The sequence below is a fragment of the Kogia breviceps genome, chromosome X, assembly GCF_026419965.1.
Source record: "Kogia breviceps isolate mKogBre1 chromosome X, mKogBre1 haplotype 1, whole genome shotgun sequence".
Classification (NCBI taxonomy): Eukaryota; Metazoa; Chordata; class Mammalia; order Artiodactyla; family Physeteridae; genus Kogia; species Kogia breviceps.
In genome coordinates this window covers 12134037-12153949 of record NC_081330.1, presented here as the reverse complement: position 1 = coordinate 12153949, position 19913 = coordinate 12134037, and the positions used below count along the sequence as shown (strand labels likewise).

Below are 19913 nucleotides of genomic sequence, written 5' to 3'. Positions count from 1 at the left end.
AACAACAAAAAAGATGGAATTAATGAGATAGTCAAAACTTGTTCTTTGAAAAGACATATAAAACAGATCACCTTCTTGCAAGTCCCTTTAAGGAAAAAGGGAGAATAAATATTGACAACACTGGAAATGGAAAAGTATAAATAAAAGATTTAAATAATTATAAAATGACACTACATTAAACTCTACTACAGCAAATTTGAAAATTCAGAAAAAAGGGATGATTTTTCAGAAACCAAAATTAACCCAACAAGAAGTGTTGAATATGTCAATTATCAAAAGAGAGATTGAAAAAGTGAATAAATATCTACCACTGAAAAAGTCATCATAACAGAGTGGTTCAGCTGTTTTAATTCAACTTTTTTAAAAAACAAGTAATTTTTATATTATTTAAACTACTTCAGGCCATAAAATAGAAGGAAAGCTCTTTAATTATTTTTCTTCCCCAGCTTTATTGAGATATAATTGACATATAACATTGTGTAAGGTTTTTTGTTTGGTTTTGGGGTGTTTTTTCTTTCTTTTTTTTTGGCCGTTTGGCTTGTGGGATCTTAGTTCCCTGACCAGGGATTGAACCTGGGCCCTCAGCAGTGAAAGCACTGAGTCCTAACCACTGGACTGCCAGGGAACTCCCCAACATTATGTAAGTTTAAGATGTACAATGTTATGATTTGATACACATATATTCTGAAATGTTTACCCAAATAAGGTTAGTTAACCCAGCTTTCACCTCACATAATTACTATTTTATTGTTGTTGCTGTTGTTATAGTAAGAACATTAAAACTCTAGTCTCATAGAAACTTTAAAATATTCAGTACCTCATTGTTAACTATAGTCTCCACATGCTGTAATTAGATCCCTGGAACTTCTTCATCTTATAACTGAAGCTTTGTACTCTTTGACCAACATCTAACCATTTCCATCAACCCTCAGCCCCTGGCAACCACCACTCTTCTGTTTCTATGAGTTCAATGTTTTTAGATTCCATATGCAAGTGAGATCACATAGTACTTGTCTTTCTCTACCTGACTTATTTCACTTAGCGTAATGCCATCAAGGTTCTTCCACGTTGTCACAAATGGCAGGATTTCCTTCTTTTTCATGGCTGAATAATATTCCATTATGTATATATACCACATCTTCTTTACCCATTCCTCCATCACTGAACACCTGGGTTGTTTCCATGTCTTGCCTATTGTGAATAATGCTGCAATGAATATGGGGATGCAGATATCACTTCAAGACAGTAACTTCATCTCCTTCAGATATATACCCAGAAGTCAAATTGCTGGATCATATGGTAGTTCTATTTTTAATTTTTTGAGGAGCTTCCATACTGTTTTCTACAGTCGCTATACCAATTTACATTTCTGTTAACAGTGAACCAGAGTTCCCTCTTCTCTACATCCTCACCAGCATTGGTTATCTCTTGTCTTTTTGATGATAGCCATTCACACAAATGTGAAGTGATATCTCATTTTGGTTTTGATTTGCATTTCCCTGATGATTAGTGACATTGAGTACCTTCTCATGTATCTGCCGGCCATTTGTATGTCTTCTTTGAAAAAAATGTCCATTCAGGTGCTTTGCCTATTTTTTAACTGAATTGTTTGGGTGTTTTTGCTATTGAGTTGTGAGGTTTTTTTATAGATTTTGTATATTAATCGCTTATCAGATATATAGTTTGGAAATACTTTCTTCCATCCTGTAGGTTGCCTTTTCATTTTGTTGATTGTTTCTTTTTCTGTGCAGAAGCTTTTTGGTTTAATGTAGTTCCACTTGTTAATTTTTGCTTTTGTTGCCTATGTTTTTGGTGTCATATCCAAACAATCATTGTCATGACCAAGGTCTAGGAGCTTTTTCGAATTCTACAGTTTCAGGTCTTACAATTAAGTCCTTAATCCACTGCAAGTTAATATTTGCGAGTGGTGTAAGATAGAAGTCCAACTTCATTCTTTTGTATATGGGTATCCAGTTTTCCCAACAGCATTTATTGAAGAGACTATCCATTCTCCATTGAGTATTCTTGTCTCTCTAGTGGACTCTCGAGTCTGTTTCATTGATCTATGTGTCTGGTTTTATCTCAATACCTTACTGTTTTGATTACTATAGCTTTGTAATATAGTTTGAAACCCAGACGAGTGAGGCCTCCATCTTTCTTCTTTCTCAAGATTGCTTTGCCTATTCAGGGTCTTTTGTGGTTCCACATGAATTTCAGGACTGTTTTTTCTATTTCTGTGAAAAGTGCCATTGGAATTTTGATAGGGATAGCAATGAATCTATAGATGGTTTTGGGTAGTGTGGACGTCTTAGTAATATTAAATCCTCTGATCCATGAACATAGGATATCTTTCTATTTGTGTCTTTTTCAGTTTCTTTCATCAATGTCTTTTAGCTTTTGGTATATAGATTTTTGGTTAAACTTATTACTAAGTATTTTATTGTTTTTGATGCACAATAGTGGAGACCAGTGTTGGGAGAAAGGCTGGAGGTGTACAAGTGCACAGATGCTGGGTCTAGCTGCAGGTGAGCCTAGTGGTGCCAGTGACAGGAGACAGGGCCAGATCCAGGCCCACAAGCAACTGCAGAGGCCCTGGCTATCAGTGTGCACTTCCACAGCCATAGGATGTTGCCACAGATGCACACATGCCAATGAAGCCTGGTGATGGGTGTCAGGTCCGCAGTGTGCAAGTGCACAGCTGGAGGGTCTAGCCCTGAGAGCACACACAGTGGTGTGGGTCAGCTGTGGGGGTTCTAGGTTTGTGCCTTGCACTCCTGCAGCCACAGAGGCCTGGGCTGGCTGCCTGTGCAAATTCAGGGCTCGGGTGGGAGCAGGGTGAAGGAAGTGGGGAGGGACTCGGATGGCTAATGTCAGTAGAGGCAAATAGCTGTGGGGCAAAAGCCCAGTGAAATCTCTAGGGGGTTTATGGCGGGTGTGCTGGCCACTGGTTTCTTCGGTGGAGAAAGCTGGGGTCATCTACAGAGCAGGTCAATGGGAACCCCCTTAATTCTTTTTTAGGAACCCAATCTAAATTTAACATTCAAATCTACAAAGGAGGCAACCAAAAAGAAATCCATAAACACTCACTTTTAAAATGTAGATGCTGGGGACTTCCCTGGTGGTCCAGTGGTAGAGAATCTGCCTTCCAATGCAGGGGATGTGGGTTCGATCCCTGATTGGGGAAGATCCCACATGCCGTGAGGCAACTAAGCCTGCGAACCACAGTTACTAAGCTCGCATGCCACAAACTACAGAGCCCACGTGCTCTGGAGCCTGCGCGCCACAACTAGAGAGAAACCTAAGCAGACCGCACACCGTAACAAAAAGATCCCACATGCCTCAACAAAGATCCTATGTGCCGCAACTAAGACCTGACGCGGCCAAAAAAAGAAAGGAAAATAGGAAAATAAATACTTAAAAAAATGTAGATGCTGAAATTTTGAATACAACATTAGCAAATACAATCCAACAATCTTTCAACAAAGCAAAATTATAGCTACGTAGGACCATAATTCTTCACCTTTCCTTGTGTCCAAGAATTTTTACATGTGATTTTGGAGTTCCTGCCATCAACATGGTATACATTTCCCTGCCCCTTAACTTTGGCATCAGTCAAATGCCTTTGGGTGAATAAAATGCAGTAGAAGGGTACCACTCCCCGGGCTAGGCCTCAAGAGGCCTTGTGCATTGCCGCCTCCCTTCTTGTGCTTCTGCCTGCTTGCCCCACAAGGAGGATAAGAGTCACCTGGAGCAAAGCTGCTCCCACCACCACAACCTGGAGCAAAGCAGCCCCATCAGACCAACAGACTTACAGCAGCAAGCAGAGCCACTCAGCTGAGCCCAGACTAGACCAACCAGACCCCAACTAACCTGAAGAAAACATGAGCAGTAAGAAATGATTGTTGGTTTTGAAGCCACTGCAATTTGGGCTGGTTTGTTTCACAGGAATTACTGACATATAGGATTACATTTTGAAATGCAAAGGAGGTTCAGTATCAGCAAATCTATCAACATAATTCATTACATCAGCAAATTAAAGAGGAAAACTATATGAATAATGATATTAAGAAAGGCTTAAAAGTCAACTGATAAAATTCAGCTGCTCTCCTAACACATTTCTAAGTTAAATAGGATTAGAAGGAAATTTCTTAAAATAATACAGATTGTTTACCCAAAATGGATGCCAAATATTATCCCAAATGGCAAAACACTGACCTATTTGAATAAAATTCAGAAGTAGACAAGAATGCCTCTTACCCCCATTATTATTCAACATTGCCTTGGAGATTCTAGCTTATAAAAAAGGCAGAAAAAAAAAAGAGAAAGAACTAACAAATATCACAAAAGGCATCTATTTCTTCGTCTGCTAGTGGTATATTTGTACAGCTACCCAAACAAAACACTCTAATAAAATCTGTGAGACTTACTGAGAATTTGGTATGGTAAAGCATACAAGGTTACTATACAAAACAAATAGTGTTTCTCTATTCAAGCAATCAACACCAAGAAATGAAAATGGGAAAAATGATGTTCATAATAATGAAAAAAACCTATATAACAAAAAAAGTATCAGGCCAGTATGAAGAATTACAATAGCTTACTGAAGGACATAAAATCTGGGAAAAGGGAATGAATTAAAGAACCATAAGACTTTATATCATAAAATGTCAATTCTCCCAAAACCAATACCCTTTTTAAAATTCCAAGTTAAATTCCCAACATGATTTTTCAAGGAAAAAAAGAGGGAATTTATTCTTACAGATGGCCCCCCATTTATGATGCCTCGACTTACGAGTTTTCGATTTTACAATGGTGCAAAACCAATATATACTCGGTAGACAGAGAAAGACAAATATCATATGATATCGCATATAGGCAGAATCTAAAAAAAAATTATACAAATGAACTTACTTACATAACAGAAAGAGACTCACAGACTTAGAGAACAAACTTATAGTAACCAGAGGGGAGGGGTGGGGTGGAGGGATAGATTGGGAGTTTGGGATTGACATGTACACACTGCTACATTTAAAATAAAATGCCTTTCCATGAAAAAAAATAGTGATTTTGCTTATGAATTTTGATAATATGAATATGTTGTATATCTGTGAACCTTTATATTAAATAAGTGTTTGCATTTATATAAAGATATAGATATAGATATAAAGAAACCCTACTTCGAATTTTGAATTTTGACCTTTTCCCGGGCTAGTGATATGCGGTCAGATACTCCCTCGTGATGCCGAGCAGCAGCAGCCACGGCAGCTCCCCGTCAGCCACGAGGTCACCCAACACCCTTACAGTCATTCTGTACCCAGACAGCCATTCTGTTTTCCGCTTTCAGGACAGTATTCAATAAATTACATGAGCTATTCCACACTTTATTTTAAAATATGCTTTGTGTTAGAGGATTATGCCCAACTGCAGGCTAATGTAAGTGTTCTGAGCATGTTTAAGGTAGGCTAGGCTATGATGCTCTGTAGGTTAGGTGTATTGAATGCATTTTTGACTTAGGATATTTTTAACTTATGATGGACTTATGAAGATGTAACCTCATCATAAGATCAGGAAGATCTGTATACATAATCTTAATACTTAGATGGAAGAATAAAAACCTTAGAATAGCCATGAAAAATAAGAATAATGAGAGAGAAGTATCTTAACCAGATATCAGATATACCCTAACGTCACCATAACCAAGTCAAACCATGGTAGTGGCATGGGAATAATAGGCAATTAGATCAGAGGAATGAAATAGAGAATGCAGAATTAAGTCCCCTATATAAGCAGTTAATACATGGCAAAAGTATTATTTCACTTTAGTGGGAAAAAGATGGATTGTTAATGAACAATAAGGATGCAACTGGCTATTAATTCGGAAGAGTAAAAAATTGGACCTCTATTTTATGCCCCAGATCAGTAGTTTCCAGGTAAAGACACATTTTAATATAAAAACAGTAAAAGTCCTGCAAGAAAATCTAGGAGAATACACACGCAACCTAGGAGTGGGAAAGCCCTCTTAACCAATCTTTAGAACCCAGAAGTTATAAAAGAAATTTAACTGTATACATTTTTTCAAAATTTTGCCACAAGGCCCAATAATTAAAATCAATAAAACAAGAAACTGGAAACAGAGCTGCACACAGGGAGTAGAGGAGGGGCTTACAGCAATAATATAGGAGGAGGTCTTAGAAACTGACAAGGAAAAACAACCCATTCAAAAAAATAGGGAAAGGATACGAAGAGCCACTAAGAAGCAAATCCAAATGGCCAAAAATTTTTTCAAAAGATACTCAGACTCATGAATAGCCAGAGAAACTCAAGTTAAAATAACAATGAGATGACCTTTTTCATAGGACTGTTAAAACTTAAAAAGAGCAGGAACATCAACTTGTTGGTGGGATTGCAGGAAAAGGTGTACACCCATATAGTACTGGTGGAACTGTGCCTTTGTTACATGCTTTTTAGAAAGCAATATGGCAACATTTAATGAAATTTAAAACAACATGTATACACTCCTCAACTTAGCTATTTCATTCCTGGGAATCTGTCCCAGAGTAAGGAAAAAAAGTGCAGGTAAGGGTATACATACAAAGGTGTTTATTACAATGTTGCTTTTTAGTGACCAAAAAAAAAAAATGGAAGCAAAGTGAATGTCCACTAAAAGTCGAATGGATAGAGAAATTGTTCTCCATCACAAAATTCTGTGCAACCATTAAAAAGAATGAAACCAATCAACTGCAGTTGACTTGTAGGTTTTGTTGAATGAGAATAATAGTAATAATGCTAATAGCAAACACTCACATACAGCGCTATTTTAAGTGCTTTATGTATTTTAACTCAATGCATCCTCATAATAAACCTATGAGATAAGTACTATCATCATCCTCATTTTCCAAATGAGGAAACTGAAGCCCAGAGAACCTCAAGTCACACAGCTAGTAAATGGTAAGAAGAATAAGATCCAGAAATGTTTAAGTGACATGACATAATTTTTGTAAAATAATCTATAACAAAAAAGATATATTCACGTGTCTATGTGTACATATGCATGTTTTGTATAATTATATGAGAACAGAAATATGGAAGGATACATACGAGGCTAGCAATGCGAGTTATATATTTTTACATAATTACATATTATTTTTACATAATTCCACATGATAGGCGTGTTTAAGTAAATTACAAATAATTGAAGAGCCACAGCGTTTCGATAATGGACGATTCTCGAGGAGCTGCAGCTGCTACACCAGGTGAGGCACGGAAGGGACGTCTGCCCCAAGTGAAGTCCCTGCAGATCTCCATCACCCAACGTCTCCCGCTCCGCGTCCGCATCCCCTGGCACTATGCTCATCTCTCCCTTACGGCAGAACTACTGTATTTAGAAATGCCATTGTGCTCTGAGATTTCCCAACCACAGAAGGCTTCTCAGATCCCTTTCTGGGGCATAAATCTCAGATTTGGGGCATAGAGACAGGGAGGATCTGCCGCGCACTCACCTTTCTTAGGGAAAATAAAGCTTTGTCTTGGGACGGTTTCTATCCTCGCTTCATCTACAAGGTGATTTAAACTTTACGATCCCACGGACACCGCACGCTCAGGCCTAAGGTGTTTACACAGATAAATGGACAGAGATCCCTTCTCCCGAGGGGCGTGGGTTCTTGAGGAAGGATATAGCTTTGATATCAGGCCCTCAGTGGATGTTTGTTGAGCGAGAGAAATGATGATGTACAGGAATAATTCAAATAAAAGGTAAAGAGTGAAGTATTAAATTACGATCTATACACAAAATGCTTTGGGAGCGGAGAAGCATGAGCGCTTTGAGAAATGGCTTCATAAAGCGATGACGTTTGAGCTAGATGTGGTGTTTCTGAAAGCGTGGCAGCATCAGACCCTCTGAGGCACAGGAGAACTCCAGACCTGCTGAATCAGAATCCCCAGAAGTGAGTCTCGGGAGGTGGTATTTTAAAGAAGCCCTCGGAGACCTTCTTACGCACACTGAGGTCTAGACCGCGAGAAATGGGGCAGATGCGGGTGCGCAGAAAGGTAAGGAAGGACACAGCTGCCAAAGGCATTAGCAAAGTGCCCGGGCCTGGAAGCCAAATGGAAAGACGGGGCATGAGATTGAGAAGGTGGGTTAGGGCTAGAACATGGAGGGCCTGGGGAATGCCGAATGAAGTAGGAACTTTTTCCTGAAGGCAACACAGAATCGTTAAGAGATGTGGGACAAAGAAACAAACGAACAAAAACGGGAGGGCCTTGACTTTCGCAATGCCCACCAAATCTGACCGTGCTTCAGAATTATCAGGATGGCTTGCTAAAAGTCCAGGTTCTGGGGCTCCATTCCCAGACCTTCTGAATCTGAATTTCCGGGGATGTGGCCCAGAAACTATAGTTTTAAACAATCTTTCCAGGTGATTCCTGGGCAGCCAGCCTGGCATTGGTTCATGAAATGGAGTACGGGAAGCATCGCTTTACTGAAAACCGCATTCCTGAAAAGTTGTTTGTTCGTGGAGATTTTCTTAGCGGAGTCATTTGTTCGAAGTACTAGACGAGTGTGCTATTTAGAGGCAACATCCAGCAAATCGCCTCATCTAGAGTGTTTCAATAAAAACGAATACGCAGTTTGAATGCAAAACGCGTGACAACTTTCAAGAAAATGTGGCAACACGTTTGGGTGGTAAGACCAGCGCCTGGTATTAACGGTGCCATATGGTCGCACAAATGCAACATGGGGAAAATAATTCAAGACATTCTCGCTTCATCTAGCTTTGCAACAACATGAATGAACCTTAAAATGTTATTGGAAAGGAGGAAGCACTAGTAAGGTGTGGTGTCAATAGAACCACGGCTTCAAAATGGAAATAGCCACCACGTGTATCCATTTTGAGGTCACGGGGAAAGCTGAGGCAACACTCTAGGTACAGACCAGGTCGTCACTCAACCCAGCTTATGCTCCTATAAGGAGGATTAGACAAGATGACGTCCAACATTTTTCCTCTAGGTTTAAGTTGGTTCTGTGGGGGGTTTTTGTTTTTTTTTTTTGCCTGTGTGGCTTGTGGGATTCTAGTTCCCGGACCAGGGACTGACCCCGGGCCCTCGGCAGTGAGAGCACGGAGTCCTAACCGCTGGGCCGCCAGGGAATTCCCTAGGTTTAAGATTTTAAGTTTATGGTATTTAGACACTCATCTACCCCAAAGATGGGTGACAGGAATAAAAAGTAGGGATATAACGTTCAAGTATCAGTCTCAGTAATCCATTCTTCTACAAAATGCAAACAGATGATTCTGAGTCTAAAGATCTGTTTCCTCCAGCCATGTAATATTTTAAGATTGTAGTTTTCATTTAAAGTAAGCATGTCTGTTACTAAAGTGTCTCTCTTCGTTTTCATGAAAACACCTTGGTTCGGCAAGCTGAAATGCTGGCATAGTACTTTGCATAGCGAACGCTCAAAAGCTAACCTTAAAAGCAAGAAATTGTTAGCGTTTAACCTTCCCACAGCCAAGGCAGCTTCTTTTTCTCTCAGAGGGCTCCTAACCTCTCCCCCAGAACTTTCCAGCTCCCCTTCGATTCCAACTCCTTCCCCAAGGCCCATTGCTATAAACGGACTAGAAATCAGAGATGAGTCCCGACAGGGGTATTGCAGGGAGGAAAGGGAATCCAAGCAGGTCTTTTGTGCACCTGGGGTGGATTCCCTGTGTCAGATTCCTGAGCTACAGGAATCTCTGCTCTAGGCAGCTGTGTCACTCTGTCACTGTACAGCAGAAAACCACTGCCCTGAGCCAAGTTCAAATTCTCAGCGTCAGTAACAGGAGAGGAAGGACAAGGCACCTAAAAGAAAGGCAACTCTAAGTAGAGATGTTAAGAAAGGGTTAAAATGAACATCCGAGGTGCTTTCCTGCTGGCTAACATCTTGGCTTTGGGGCAGGAGGGTGCAAGGAAAGGAAATAATTGACAAACATTACAGTGCGCTGGGAGCGTGGGCTCAGACTTTTATTCCTAAGCTACGTCCTGCCCTGACATTTGCCTCCCTGACCCAGGCTGAGGAAACCTGGGCTGGGGTTACCCAAGAGGATCACAGTTCCAGAAGCATTTCCCCCAAGGAGTTTGGTTTCACCTACCTTAGAAGTGGAGATGCAATGGGCCTGGTGGTGAGGAACAAGCGATATTCCACCATGGACCAAACTCTTAAAGGGACCTGTTGTTATTAGTGCTGAAGGTCATGTGCTCCGGGGGGGGGGAGGAAGCTTCTCGGTCATATCATCACCATGCGTGTCTGAGATTTGCAAGAGTCTGCATCTGAGCCAAAGCGCCCCCAGCTCCCTAAGCCCCTCGTGGTTTCAAGGGCTCCAGGCAAGACAAGCAAATAGTCCAAAGTGATGGCAGGGGTCAGCGGACCCCGTGCAGTGCGTAATCAGACTGTTCTGAGGAGTAGTAAGTCACAGGGTCTATACTGCAGCTATTTTTAGTGAAACCAAATTCCTTCCCCAAGTTCTCTTGCTTCCAACTTGTTCTAAGTGTAGGAGACCAGCTGTGGTCAGATCATCTTACTGGACCAAGGCTCTGTCAAGGCAAAGGAAACAAACCAGGGAGGTGGAGCTAAGAGCTGGCGACTGCTGGTGCTTTGGTTCCTCACCGTCTCAGGCATCTCCAGAGCAGGAGACTTTGGAAAGGAAAGTGTTACCACCCAGGGGACTGGGCATTCCCCTCCAACCTGGCAGAAACCTGAGAGGTAGGTGACATCAGAGGGAAAAACTGAGAAGTGGGCCGTCCTTCCCCTCTCCTCCCCGATTCCTACAAACTCTCTCTCCCTCTCTCACACGCACGCACACACGTGCACTCGCACTCCCAAGTGCGCGCCAGGTCCTACAGGCCAAACCCGGATCTTGCCCTGGAGTTGCTAGAAGGGTCTAGAAAAGAAGGTCATCATCCAGGAGGCAGGCCAGGGGTGAAAGTATGAGGACTGGTGTCTAGTCACTTTGCAGCTGTCATTCATTGTTCTTACAAGTAGTTTTAATGGGGAAGATAATTCATGGCGAACATTTATTTTGGATCCATATCTTGGCCAGACATGTTAATTCAGAAGAAGACAGCTCTCTGGGACTTCCCTGGTGGCGCAGTGGTTGAGAATCCGCCTGCCGATGCAGGGGACATGGGTTCGAGCCCCGGTCCGGGAAGATCCCACGTGCCGCGGAGCAACGAAGCCCGTGCGCCACAACTGCTGAGCCCGTGCGCCTAGAGCCCGTGCTCCACAAGACAAGCACAAGACAAGCCACGGCAACGGGAAGCCCACGTACCGCAACGAAGAGCAGCCCCTGCTCGCTACAACTAGAGAAAAGCCCGTGTGCAGCAACGAAGACCCAACACAGCCAAAAATAAATAAATAATAAAGAAATCAATCTCTAAAAAATTAAAGAGAAAAGAAGACTGCTCTCTGGGATCCTGAGGGTGCGAACTGCCTTTCCCAGGTTCATCTAGGTGAGTGCTTTACAAACTGTGGGCCACGACCCGCTTCTACAGCAGTGAAAGCTATTTAGCGGGCTGTGATCGGCATTTAAGAATGAAAAGAAATAAAATAAATAGAGTAGAAAAGAATAGAACTGAATAGAATAGAAGAGATTGCACACAGTAAGGGGGAAAATTGTTCTGTGAAACTTTTGTCTCTCCTATGGACACGTGTACTCAATCACTTCATAAAATGTGTCTCTCACTGCTGGTCATCATAAAACTTGTTAGAAAAACACTGAGCTACACGATCTGGTAGAAAAGAGCATGAAGATAAGCCCTCGGGCAACCCCAATTTCATAAATATTACTACTAATACTACTATAACCACTATTTTGGGGGTGTTTATTATGTGTCAGGCACTATTCTAGTTCATGTTCATCATCTCATCTAATCTTTCTCACAACCTTCTGAGGTAAATGTATCCAGTTCTCCAGAAGCAGCAGCAAGGCTCAGTATCAAGTTCAAGCAGCAAGTAAGGGGAAGCACCAGGGTATAAACCTAGGTCTATCTGTCTCCTAAGTTTGTGTTCTTAACCACTCTAGCCCCCTCCCCTCTTGAATTGGTCAATGTATGGTTAAATCCACTAGTTAAACACATACGAAAAGGCTGGCTGTGCTGGTGGCTTTATATAAAATAAGATGAGATATTTAGAAAAATAATTTCAGATTCCCAAAAGCTTCTAGTAAACTCTTATTAGAAAAGAGGGCTTCATTGTGAATTAGAATTAGTTGCCTATTAGAACCCTACACCTCACACCCAGCCTCAAGACCCTCTAAGGGCCATCTGAAAACTCAGCTGGAAGAAAAAAATGATTTCCTGGCACTAGATTTTCACCACCTCACCCCTCTAGTTGCTTCCACTCTCTTCCACACAGAAATCTTGTACCGGGCCACATTTGGTGATCATCTTTTTATAGTTCGAGCTAAATCAGTTCAACCACTTCTGAGTTGATGAGGGAAAAAAAAATCATACTTCTTCCACTTCCAAAATAAGCTTCTCTTCTGGGCACACAGAAAGCTCAGAAAAGGCTGAAACTTAAAACTTCCCACTTCACATATGGGTACTTTTAAAGGCCCTCATGCCTTTTAAATCTACTTTTAAAAGTCCTAGTGCTTTGCTCATTTTGCAGACTCCTATGTTCTGTTGTCATTTTTGTAATTCCCACAGCACACGCCCTACGCGCAGACTCAGTGTGTTATCAACCAGAGGTATTGGCCTCAATAAGCGCCGACAAAAGGAGGGGGTGCTGAGAAGGGACGTTAAGTACCGAATACAGCCTCGTGCAGGTTAAGTCAAAAATGCCCCAAAGGGCAAGCCCCGCTTGTGTTTCCTGGCTGCTTGCACGGGGCCGGAGCTAATAACCACCTGGCTGCTGGCTTCGGAAGGGACTTTCCCCCCAAGCAGGGCAGGCTGAAACTTGACCTCACTGGCTCTTCACTTCTCTGTAGTATTTCCTGGCCACTCATCAGAGCTTCTGTGATCTCTTTGTTTGAAATGAAAACGAATTGACTCATAACCACGTGCAGAATTTCCAGGCAGGAGGCTCTCCATTGTCACCAGCGACCTGACCAGACCCTGGGGCCACAGGTGCTGTCAGGAATACAGCCCAGATCTCAGCTGCGCGCCGCGCCGTGGGGGCCCGGCCCCTTCCTGGCTGGACTTCACCCTCAGGGGCTGACATTTATCCCCACCTGTAGCTACATCCTTCCGACGCTTTTCAAAACAGGACCAGTTGTCTCAGTCCTCGCATTCTCCTGGCTATTCTATTTTTGCTGGGATGGCATCGGATATTGCAGGCCTGCCCCAGCCAGAGCAGGGCTGACTTGTTGAAAGGGAGCCCTGGGGCTCCCCACCCCAGGACGTGGCCCAAGCCCTGCCCACTCTAATGGCCACACTCGCCGCCGCTGAAGCAGCGCGCGAAGGACAAAGTCAAGGGGTTCTACTTCTCAACCGTACCGCTCTGCCTGGAGCTTCTATGAACGAAGGACATTTAATAATAGAATTCCTCCTCTGGTATTTATAGCACCAATTGCTCAAAGCTGTGTTAGGCTTTAGGTTTTACATGCCAGCCTTTGTCATAACCTCCCCAGGAATTGGAGCAGCCCCACTTTGCAGACCAGGAGACTGAGGAGGGATGGATGAAAAGGGTATTATTCCAAGGACGGACAAGGAGCAAAGGCAGCCCCGAGAAGAGGAAAGGCCGCCCAAGCCTGACACCAGGCTGAGGAAGTTTGGTCCTTCACTCCTTCATTCATTCATTCGCCCGACATTGATTAAGTTCTGATTCTTTTCTAGCTACTACACTAGACACCAGGGAAACAGAGAGGAGCAAGTTTCTGTTCTCCTGTTTCTTTAACAAATAAATTTCCAGGAAACAAGAAAGGAAGGGGGAACTTACGATTAAAAGAGATTTGAGAGACCAAATGCAATGTATAGACCTTGTTTAGATCCTGAATCAAATATAACAACTCTAAGAACACACTTGGGAGGGACTTCCCTGGTGGTGCAGTGGTTTAGACTCACACTACCACTGCAGGGGGTGCGGTTCCATCCCTGGTTGGGGAACTGAGATCCCACATGCCCCGAGGCCAAAAAAAAAAAAAAAAAACACATTTGTGAAACGACAGGGGGAATTTTAATATGGACTGGACGTTTGATAGTTAAGAAATTGTTAATTTTCTAGTGTGATAGGATTACATGGATAAAATTACCTTACCATTTAGAGGCACACTGTGAAGCATCTGTAGATGACATGATATGATATTTGAGATTAGCTTCAAACAATACATGATTAATAGGAGGAAATGGGCAGGGATATAGATGAAACAAGAATGCCCTTGAGTTGATGGTTGTTATAGCTGGGTAATACAGGCTAGTTCGGGCTTCCCTGGTGGCGCAGTGGTTGAGAATCTGCCTGCTGATGCAGGGGACACGGGTTCCTGCCCCGGTCCGGGAAGATTCCACATTCCGCAGTGCGGCTGGGCCCGTGAGCCATGGCCGCTCCGCGACGGGAGAGGACACAACAGTGAGAGGCTCGCGTACTGCAAAAAAAAAAAAAAAAAAAAAAAAAAAATACAGGCTAGTTCACTGGACTTTTCAGTTTTGTGTGTGCTTGAAAATGTCTACAACAGATGAATAAAAATCATTTTTCAAAAGCAAAGTCATGGTACCTGCTCTCAAGGAACTCCCAGAGTCAGAATCACCTGGAAACCTCTACTGACAGTCATTTATGATGAGCCCCACCTCTCCTAAGCTACAGTGGCCAAGATCAAGGAACATATAAGGAGCCAGCATGGGGCCCCTGGTCCAGAACAAGTGGCGGTGGAAGGGGGGTATTGGGAGGAAAGCTTCTCAAGTAAAAGGAAGGCTCTGAAATGGGAAAGACCTTGAAAGAAGGTCAGTGAGCTTGGTGCCTATAAAGCTAGGGAGGGTATGACCCGAGATGAAGTTAGAAAGTAGGAGGGGAAACAGATTACACACAGGGCCTCATGGGCCACGGTAAGGAGTGGAGACTTTTCCCTGAAAGCAAAGGTAAGTCAATAAAGCACTCCAAGCAAGGGGCTGACATGCTTTTATTTGCGATTTTTAAATATCCTACTGGCAGCACGATGGGAAATGTAACGGTGGAGATAGGAGAAGCAGGGGACCAACTGGCCCGACTATTAGAGAGGACCAAGTGAGAGACAGTGGCGGCCTCTTCTGGATAGGGAGATGGACGAGAATTGAACAGATTTTATAAGAATTTAGGAAACAGAATTAACAGAATGAGGTGCCTATGTGGAAGTGAGAGTGAAGGAGTGGGAGAAGTCAGAGGTGTCTCCTAAGCTGTGTCCAGAGTGGGTAGGTGGTGCAGGTGGGGATGAGGGCGGGGTGAGCACCTTTAGGAGAAAGTGAAGATCATGAGATTAGTTTTGGATCAGGTGCCCACTGTTTGCTGGGTAGTTCAGCCAGGGTGGTGTGGCTTCACCAGGCGGAGGGCAGAGTTCAACTAACAGCCTCCCACTTGGGCAATCCGCAGGCTAACTGAGCTACCTGGGGTGTCACGGTGCCCCACTCATTACTGCCCCGGGACCATTTCCAAAGCGGCCATGCTGGGTCTGTGCTCTCTGTGCTCTCTGTTTTCTAGGAGCTTCTTTTCGGGGACCTTGCAGGGATGAGTCCAACTGCTTGGTAGGATGGCACAGGCAGAGTGAAAGACGAGGAGATGCTGAATCAGCCTGGAAGTGCTAAGAGAGACCGCAGGACCACTACCACACCCACCTCCCACCTGGAGAGACTCTCGAAGTGCCTCCCCAGCCACGAGCCCACCTGTTCTTCTCAACAGCGCTGTGACAAAGGCAGGAAATGACATACGTGACAGATGTGGACAGCGAGTGTGCTCTGATGACAGGGACTTTCTCCCCCTCGGAACCCCAGCACCAAGCACACGGCTTGGCACAGAGAAGGGACACAGCAAGCACGTGGTGAAAGACAGAAAATGATTTCATTCAATCTTAATTAAACACAGGAAACAGCAGCACCTTCCCCGAACCGTCCAGACACTATCTAAGGTTCCTATCTAAGGCTATCTGGACACCGTTTCCAGAAACACAAAACTTACCCCACAAAACAGGTAGTTTGGGGGGGGGGGAGGACTGTTTTTATTTATTGTCATTTGTTTTATATATAATTTCAAAATGCCAAATATAGTAAATGCTGGGGCCTAGCATTCCAGAAGCCATACAATCCATAGTGAAGAAGAATGTAGTCAAGGAAATTGCTTCAATAGGCACAGAGATTGCCATCTGGGAAAATGAGATTTGCAAGGAAAGCAGCAGGCCTTCATCCCAGGAGCCTGGGGTCATAAACATCCTATGAGGATGGCAACAGGACAGGCAGGGCTGGAGACAGGGAGGCCAGGTTAGGGGGCTGTGGGAAAAGAGGAAAACAGCTCCCTGTAGGGGATCCAGAGAGGCAGAGAGAGAGGGAGGAGGCCAGCTCTGGAGCTGTTCACGTCCCTCAGGCTGCGGTCTGCACGTGGTCAGGGCTACCTTACCCAGGGACCAATGGATTTCTGGTTTGGAAGGTAAGGGGGAAAGACAGAGGGGGCTTCCCTGAACCTATCAGTTAGGACTTTACATCAAAAGTGATAGAAACCCATCTTGAACGGGCTTCCCCTATCAGGTGGGTCTCTCTCTGATAACCTCAGAGATACAAGTCTAGTGGAAAGAGACCTGACTTCTTTTCCAATAACACCAACCAAAATTCCAGAATTGAGTCTCATTGAACTGGATTAGCACTGTGCCCTAGACCTTGGAATTCATCCGTAGGCCAGGCCCAGGTCACACGCAGAGGCATGTGAGATGTAGGTGGGGGTCAATCCCCCGCAAACCAACTGTACTGAGAATAGGGGCCAAATGGTTCCTCGGTGAAAAATTAGTGTCATCAGAAGATGGGGAAATGAAGGCTGGGGGGGCAGAAACAGCAGAAGTCCAGTGCACCGGAGGACAAGACCGTGGAACATAATTCCCACAAAACCCCTTGAGGGGAACGAGCCCAGGCAGGAGATGAGGAAACAGCACTGGATGAGGACGGGGGAGGGGTGTCGGTAGAGAGATGCAAGTGTGGCGGGCCTCAGAGAGTTTTGCCCTGTGCTTGGGGCAGCAACAGAATTCTTCACAGGATCGAGGAGAAATGCTCTTCTGCTGCGCTAGTCCCCAAAAGAGGGCCTCAGTCTGGTCACGTGTTGGCGAGCAGCTAAACACCTGTACTTTGGGCCAAGCAAGTATTGTTTGTTGTTTGTATCCTTATTTCTCCTGTCAAATCACTCTGGTCCAGACTCCTTCATGAATCTCAGCTATTGTAAAGGCTGACATGATTGATACTGTACAACAGAGATCCTGGAGCCGTCATACAGGAAAGGGCTCCTGGACCACCAAGCCAGAGTCTGGCTCTTCCGATTCCAAGGGGAGTAAGAGAGTAGGAACGAGAAACTCAAAAGCTGTCTATCAGCCTGTTGGGGTCACTCCATCTCTTTGAGTTTTAGTTTTATGATCTGTAAAACGCAGATAATGTCTTTGGAAATACCTAGCATCCTACCTGGTTCATGGCAGACTCAAAAATGACCATTTCTTCTTCTGTTCTACCCCCCCCCCTCATCCTCCAAGGTGACATGGAAAGCCAAAGTACTTCCTGAAAGCATCTGTTAACTCATCAGCTGAACCATAGTCTGAAATCCTGAAACCAGAGCTAAACCACCTTATGCGTCTGGCCCTCCTGACCCCTTCGTGTCACTGGGGATTGCCTGATGGGCTGTTCCTTCTTATTTTGTGGAAGAGTAGAAATAGTCATACCCTATCCTTCCCAGGAATCTGGGGGTGTTACTCATCTTCTCACTCAAGTGAGCCTCAGAGGTCATCTGGTCTAATTCTCTCCCACATATTACTTACAAGGAGACGGACGCCCAGAGGGGGCAAGAAGTTGGCTCAAGGTCACACAGCATCTTAGGGACAGAGTCAGGAGTAGACATTAGGGCTGAAAGACCAGTGCTCTTTCTATTGCTACACAGCTGCTTATAAACCTTTTTTATTTTCACAAAATGTAGTATATTTATTAGCTAAACCAACTTCTTTTCAACATACATCTACAGTAAAGGCTTTTCAGAGATGTGGCAAATAGATGAAACGAAGACGGTTCCTGAAAGCAAAGAGTCACCCTACTACTACTCAAACAACCGGGGCTGACTATGTGGAATGGGGGGTGTGAGGAAAGGAAGCCACTAGGCCTAAGCCACATATTCACAGTCTCAAAGTTCTACTTTTTACACCATCTAACAACAATGACAACAGCAAACATATAGTATTTGGTATGTACCAGACTCTGCTCCAAGACCTTTACTAACTCATATAATCCAAACAAAGTTATACTACAGTGATGTTTTAAGTGCATGTTAAAAATGTTAATGTATTAATAATATGTTAAACATAGCACCAATGTTGTAACCCTATTTTGGCATTTCTTCTTTTCTTAATCTATCACAACCTTCAAACAATGAAAGAGGCCTGGGTATTGACCTTGGAAAGGGCCTGCTACCATCCACGCATCCATCCATCCGTCTATCCACTCATCCATCCATCCAATCTTCCATCCTTCCATCCATCCATCCATCCATACACCTACCCATCCATCTGACATTTGCTGTGTTCCTCCCATACACCAAGCCTTGTGTTTGGTGCTAGTGATACAGAGATGAAGAGAATACACTACCCGTGCTTCAGTGGTGGGGAGAGGAGGGAGAAGTATGAACTTACATGGAAACCACTGTGGAACAGTGGCATAAAGGCATGGAGGAGGGGCACCTTGCCAAGTCTGTTGGCTTGGTTATTTTTAGTGGGAAGTGTCAAGGAAGACTTCCTTAAGGAGGTGACACCTCAGAGGAGACCAGGAAAATAACAGTAGGAGACTTCAGCTTCTGGAGCAATAATACCCTTGGAAAATCTGATGAAAATTGTATCTCTCTAGATAAGTGCATATGGACACTTCCACACACATTTTACCTTTTCACAGGTGAGTTGAAAATCCAGCTCCATCACTTACTAGCTCTGAGACTTAGAGCCTCTGCTCTCTAATTGGTAAAATGAGGGTAACAACAGAATTTGTCTTCCTCTCAGGGCAGCTGTGACGATCAAATGCAAATTTGTGTGTAAAGCACCTGCAGAGACATGGCAATCAGTAAGTTGTCGTGTTCTCTATCCTTCCCCTAAGTGGAATTTAATTTTCAAAAGCAATGAGATGACAGTGTAGCCAACAGGGTAAATTGATCTTTTTTTGTTTCCTACAGAGTCTATTGTATTTTTTTTTTTCCTTCTTCCATCATGCAGATTAGTTTGTGTGCCTTCATTTTCCCCAGGTAGCTTTTTATGGCCAACCCCTTAGATCGTTTGGAGTCCCTTAGGGTACCCATAGAGATGTGATCCCTGCTTAGGTCAGGAGGCCATTCTTTCCCTTTGGGAATCTTCTTTTCTACCCGAAAGGACTTTAATATGTATCTTCTAGGGCTTCTAGAAGTCCCTGGCTATATACAGATCAGCGATTCTAACAGGGTAATGACTGGCGTGGCCTGGAGGTGTTGTGTCAGGCCTGCCGCCATCTTCACATCCCGTCTCTGTGTGGTTCTGTGTCAAATCTCTCTCTCCTTTCTCTTAGGAGGACACTTATCATTGCATTTAGGGCCCATCCAGATAATCCAGGACGATCTCATCTTGAGATCCTTAACTTCATTACATCTGCAAAGACCCTTTTTCCAAATAAGATCCCCTTCCCAGGTTTTAGGAATTAGGACATGGACATTCTCTTGGGGAACCACCGTTCAATCCACTACAGGTCTTAACTCCATGACCAAAGTCTGGCTTTTTCAAGCCTGGCGA

At 43.7% G+C, this 19913-nt stretch overlaps 1 protein-coding gene and 1 long non-coding RNA gene across 2 annotated transcripts in view; one reads left to right on the top strand and one right to left on the bottom strand.

Annotated features, from left to right (window-relative positions):
- Window positions 1-10441, bottom strand: part of FGF13 (fibroblast growth factor 13) — a 520988-nt gene extending 510547 nt beyond the window's left edge. The window contains exon 1 of the mRNA XM_059051397.2: window positions 10122-10441. The gene's annotated coding sequence lies outside the window, so the exon portion shown is untranslated. The remainder of the gene's footprint in view (window positions 1-10121) is intronic.
- A 110-nt stretch (window positions 10442-10551) lies between these two features.
- Window positions 10552-18427, top strand: LOC136793352 (uncharacterized). The gene is made up of 3 exons (XR_010838545.1): window positions 10552-10732; window positions 11070-11478; window positions 15635-18427. It is a non-coding gene; the product is annotated as an uncharacterized lncRNA (long non-coding RNA).
- The last annotated feature ends 1486 nt before the right edge of the window (window positions 18428-19913 follow it).